Raw genomic sequence first — 6373 nt, forward strand, 5'->3', positions numbered from 1 at the left:
GAGGAGAGGGGTTTTCCGAGAGCGAGAACTCATAAGCCAAGGGGACAGTGGGAGGCAAATCGATCTTGAAGAGATTCAAGAGTCGAGTGATGAAGGAACCTCTAACGTTGGCGCTCAACCCGAGGAGGAAACTCCGGTTGAACCGATTGACGAATCCTTACCTCTTAGACGTTCCGAAAGAGTTAGAGTTCAACCCCAGTTGTATGGTTTTCATATTACTTCGAAGGGGACACATATATTAGTGATAGTACACTAGTAAATCTAGACGAACCTAACAGCTATAAGGAAGCCATGGCAGGCCCGGAGTTTGCAAAATGGAAAGAGGCGATGGACAGCGAGATTCAGTCCATGTATGACAACCAAGTTTGGAATTTGGTTGACCATGTGCCCGGACGTAAGACGGTTGGGTGCAAGTGGATCTTCAAGAAGAACACCAACATGGATGGGAATGTGCACACGTATAAGGCACAATTAGTTGCAAAGGGCTTTACTCAAACTCCCGAAGTTGACTGCGATGAGACCTTCTCACCAGTTGCTAAAATAAAGTCTATTAGGGTGATGCTAGCCATTGCTGCATTTCATGATTATGAAATATGGCAAATGGATGTAAAAACCGCTTTCCTTAATGGGAAGTTGGCTGAGGATGTTTACATGGCTCAGCCAGAGGGTTTTTTCGATACGAAGCATCCCAATAGAGTGTGCAAGCTTGAGAAGTCCATTTATGGACTTAAGCAAGCATCTCGCAAATGGAATCTTTGCTTCGATGAGAAAGTCAAAAAGTTTGGATTTGTACGAAGCGAAGATGAATCATGTGTGTATGTCAAGGCCAGTGGGAGTATAGTTAGCTTCCTCGTTTTGTATGTCGATGATATACTACTCATAGGAAACGACATCTCGACTCTACAGGAAGGTAAGTACTGGCTCGGGAAGTCCTTCGCTATGAAGGACCTCGGAGAGGCTTCCTATATTTTGGGAATAAGGATGGTGAGAGATCAAAGTAAGAGACTAATAGGACACAGTCAGAATACTTACTTGGACAAGGTGCTAAAACGTTTTAGTATGGAAAACTTGAAGAAGGGAGAATTACCGATACAAAGTAATGCCAAGTTGAGTAAGACTCAAAGTCCAAGTATCGAAGCCGAGATAGCAGAGATGAGCAGAGTACCTTACGCTTCCGCAGTTGGCTCAATCATGTATGATATGACTAGTACTCGCCCTGATGTGGCCTTCGCTTTGAGCATGGTCAGTAGATATCAAGGGAACCCTGGCAGAGCACATTGGACTGCAGTCAAGAATATCCTTAAGTACCTTTGGAGGACCAAGGAATGGTTTCTAGTCCTCGGAGGGAGTGATGACTTAAAGGTGCAAGGGTATAGTGACGCCAGTTTCCAGACCGACAGGGACAACTACCGTTCACAGTCGGGCTGGGTCTTTACCCTTAATAGAGGAGTAGTAACTTGGAAAAGTTCCAAGCAAGAAATCGTGGCTGATTCAACGTGCGAATCAGAGTACATTGCAGCGAGCGAAGCATCAAAGGAGGCAATATGGTTGAAGAACTTCATTGGAGACCTTGGAGTTGTACCTTCCATAAAGGAGCCTATGGAAATTTTCTGTGATAATGAAGGAGCGGTTTCCTTGACCAAGGAACCGAGGGATCATGGTAGATCTCGACATATCGACAGAAAATATCACTTTATTAGACATCGGGTAGAAGAAGGACTCTTCGTAGTTAAGAGGATATCGTCAGAGGATAACTCAGCAGATCCGCTTACGAAGGGACTGAGTTGGGTTAAGCACTTGCATCATGCTAGGAGCATTGGGCTGAAGGACGATGTTAGTTTGGATTAGATAGTTTAGAAACGTGTAATAGATAAATGTAATTGACATTTGATGATTAAATAAAGGAGTATTATTTATTAGTACAGTCATTGTCTTATGTTGATTGTTTAACTATTATTTTGATTTGCATGTTTTGACTTCCTGAATAATTGAGTTAATTAAGAATAATCAAATTATTCAAACGGTCCACAGTCGTTCATATGTTGGAAGTAGGTATGAATGAAGACTATCATGAATTTGTGTGTAGATTGTCTGAAAGGTATTAGACATAACAAAGGTTTGTTACAACATTCATGAGTGCTTATGGATGAGTTTTGAGCATTGGAATAAACCCGCACTTTCCGGAATCACTTCATGGAATTTACCACGAGTGATCGCAAGACGATAAGATCATATGGTCTTAAAACCAAGGTATATGGTTTATTGTTTGCTAATTGATTGTACATTGATAATGCGAAACCGCATCAGTAAATTGATGTCATAAAACGCATTGTTGTGTATAATTTGATTAGTGAGTAGTAAATGCATATAAGTCGAAGTTTATCTGTTTCTTTTAACCTAAGAGGGTAAAAGCGATATCAGGGCCCTTCGATGATTTGATTTGACTTATGTGTCGGGCCCGATCAGGACTGAATTGATGTGTTCAATTAATTTCTATGTCAAATGAATCCGAGATCGAGAAACAAACTGCTGGACAATAAGTATGACTATGTTCCATGAGATTGTCCACACGATATCTAAAATAGAGGACCTTACGATCCCTTATCTAAAGGACAGGTTGATGATAACATCACAGTTCGACAGTGTCTTTGAGAGCTACGATTGCTAATCGAGTTATACTTAAATTTGTGGTTACTAGACTTATCCAAGTGGGAGATTGTTGGATTAGTGTCTAAGCCCGCAACCATATTTGGTAAGTACTTGACCTGGTTGTGCATGATCCTTTTGGGTTGCCTTCACCAAAGCAACTTGACTGGAGAAATAATAGAGAAAGAGGTTATTATGATTTATTAATATATTATAAGAGTAGTATATTAAAGCAGAAATCATATTTGTTTAATTAATATTAGTCAATAATTAATTAAGAATTAATTTTGTGATCAAATGTAATTAATTAAACTAGAGGGGGTGAATTGTAATTATGTGATAGTTGCAAATTAGGGCATTGGTTGCCCCAAGGAAGGGGTGGACGAATTCAAGTTGATAAGTGTTGGGTTTTGAGCAATCTAACACTTCCTAAGTGTGCATGCAACCCTAATAAACCTTGGATCTATGTTTGTCTAAATACATGCAAAATAATAATTTTCCAAGGTTTATAACCTATCTAACATGGCATGGGGAACATTTCAAAACTAAAAGAGTTAGAAGAGATTGCATACCTTTGTTGTGTTGGGTTCTTAGGAGTTTGAGGGCCAAGCACCAATAGTGTGAATGCCTCAAATGGAATCACAAACACCACAAACTCTTGGAAAACTTTGAGAGAGTATACACACTCTTGTATTTTCGGCCACACACATGCACACACACACTAGAACACTAGCTTTTACTTAGGCTATCTTAGGCTCTCTTTCATGCTCCATAAGCATGCTTATATAGTATGCATGGTTAGGGTGAAACCCTAATAACCCATGTCTTTTCCTATTCCAAGGATCCATGGGTTAAAAGCTCCATGGATCATCCATGGACTTCCACATAAGCCTAGCCCATTAACAAATGAGTATTAGCCCACACTATATAAAACAAATAGCCCATAATTTAATTAGTATTCCTTTTAATCTCTAAATTAATCCATAATTAATTTAAGACTAAAACTAATTAAATAACGTAACTTCATATTAATATATTATAACTCATAATATATTAATAAACATATGTGTATAACTCTCATAAAATTATCCATAATAGTTTGGATGAGATGCAACCCAAATGGACCATGCCGGTCGGGTCAAGTATATACCAAATAAGTTATGGACTTAGACACCTTATCCAACAGACTCCCACTTGGATAAGTCTAATAACTATATTTGCCTATAACTTCAGGAACCAACCAACAATCGTAGCTCTCGAAAACTCCCTCGAACAATGAAGACTCTGTCGAACTATGAAGCGCCATTTTAGATAAGTGATCACATAATCCTCTGTTCTCAAGATATCAGCCGGACAAACACATGGAACTATGTCTTGCTTATTGTCTAGCAGTTGTTTCTCGATTATCCGATTTGTTTGACGAAGAACTTCACTGAACACATCGGTTTAGTTCTGACCAGGCCTGGTATATGGGTCAACACAAAATCATCGAGGGGCCCGGATATCGCTTCTATTTCTAGAAGGAACAGATAAACTTCGACTGATATGCTTGTTCTACTACTTATTGAATTGTACACAAAGGCACGTTTTATAACATCAAGTTACTGATGCGTTTACGTGCAATCAATGCACAACCAACTCATAGGTAACAACTCATATCTCTAGGTTTAAAGATTTATATGATGTTATCGTCTCACTATCACTCGAGATAAATTCCATGAAGTGATACAAGTGAGCGTGGGTTTATACCAATACTCATAACTTATGAGTACTCATGAATGTTGCAGCAACCATTGCCATGCCTAAACACCTTTAAGGCATCTACAAACCCAATTCATGACAATCTTGATTCATACCTACTTCCGACGTATGATCGATTGTGGAGGTTTGAACAAATTAATTATTCTGGAAGTCAAAACATGCAAAACTGAAACAATAGTAAATAATTGACAATGATAGTAACACTTTACTCATAAATAAATCACAAATTTTATTCATCATCAAACGTCGATTACATTTTACAAGTTTCAGGAAAACTATCTAATCTGTAAAACTAATATCGTCCCTCAGCCCGATGCGTCTCGCATGCTGAAAATGCTTAACCCTCGTCAGTCCCTTCGTAAGGGGATCTGCAGGATTCTCATCTGACGATATCCTCCTTTTCACAAGGAGTCCTTCTTCAATCTTGTGCCTTATGAAGTGATATTTTCTGTCAATGTGTCGGGATCTGCCATGATCTCTTGGTTCCTTGGCTAAGATAACCGCAGCATTGTTGTCACAGAAAATTTCTATAGGTTCCTTAATAGCTGGTACAACTCCAAGGTCTCCGATGAAGTTCTTTAGCCATATCGCCTCCTTCGCTGCTTCACTCGCTGCTATATACTCTGATTCACAAGTCGAATCAGCCACCGTCTCCTGCTTGGAACTCTTCCAAGAAATTGCCCCTCCATTTAAGGTAAAGATCCAGCCCGACTGAGAGCGGAAATTATCCCTATCAGTCTGAAAACCAGCATCACTATACCCTAATATTCTCAAGTCATCACTGCCACCAAGGGTAAGGACCCAATCCTTAGTCCTCCGCAGGTACTTGAGAATGTTCTTTACCGCGGTCCAATGAGCCTTGCCAGGGTTCCCCTGATACCTGCTGACCATGCTCAAAGCAAATGCCACATCAGGACGGGTACAAGTCATAGCATACATGATCGAGCCAACTGCGGAAGCATATGGTAATTGGCTCATCTCAGCTATCTCAGCCTCTGTACTCGGACTCTGAGTCTTACTCAGTTTGGTATTGCTTTGGATCGGTAAATCTCCTTTCTTGGAATTCTCCATGTTGAACCTTTTCAACACCTTATCCAAGTAGATACTCTGACTAAGTCCAATTAGTCTTCTACTCCTTTCTCTTAATATCCTTATCCCTAGGATATAGGTAGCCTCCCCTAGGTCCTTCATAGCAAAGCACTTCCCAAGCCAGGACTTAACCTCCTGCAAGGTTGGGATGTCATTTCCTATGAGTAGTATGTCATCCACATACAGTACCAAGAAGCTAACTATACTCCCACTAGCTCTGACATACACGCAAGACTCATCTTCGCTTCTCAAGAAGCCAAACTCTTTTACCTTCTCATCAAAACAAAGATTCCAGCTACGAGATGCTTGTTTTAATCCATAAATGGATTTCTTAAGCTTGCATACTCTATTAGGGTACTCTGCATTGACAAAACCCTCTGGCTGATTCATGTACACATCCTCAGCCAACTTTCCATTAAGGAAAGCGGTTTTGACATCCATTTGCCATATTTCATAATCATGAAATGCTGCAATGGCTAACATAACCCTAATAGACTTAATCTTGGCCACCGGCGAGAAGGTTTCATCATAATCAATACCTTGAGTTTGAGTAAAACCCTTCGCAACCAGTCGAGCCTTATAAGTATGCACTTTTCCTTCCATGTCGGTCTTCTTTTTGAAGATCCATTTGCACCCGACTGTTTTACGGCCTGGTACATTGTCAACCAAGTTCCAAACTTGATTGTCATACATGGACTGTATCTCGCTGTCCATAGCCTCCTTCCATTTAGCAGACTCCGGGCCTGCCATGGCTTCCTTAACACTGCTAGGTTCATCCAAATTTACTAGTGTACTATCACTAATAAACGTATCACCTTCCGTAGTAATATGAAAACCATAATAAAACGAAGGTGTGTTCCTAACCCGTGTGGAACGT

Source organism: Lactuca sativa, chromosome 4 (assembly GCF_002870075.4).
Source record: "Lactuca sativa cultivar Salinas chromosome 4, Lsat_Salinas_v11, whole genome shotgun sequence".
Lineage (NCBI taxonomy): Eukaryota > Viridiplantae > Streptophyta > Magnoliopsida > Asterales > Asteraceae > Lactuca > Lactuca sativa.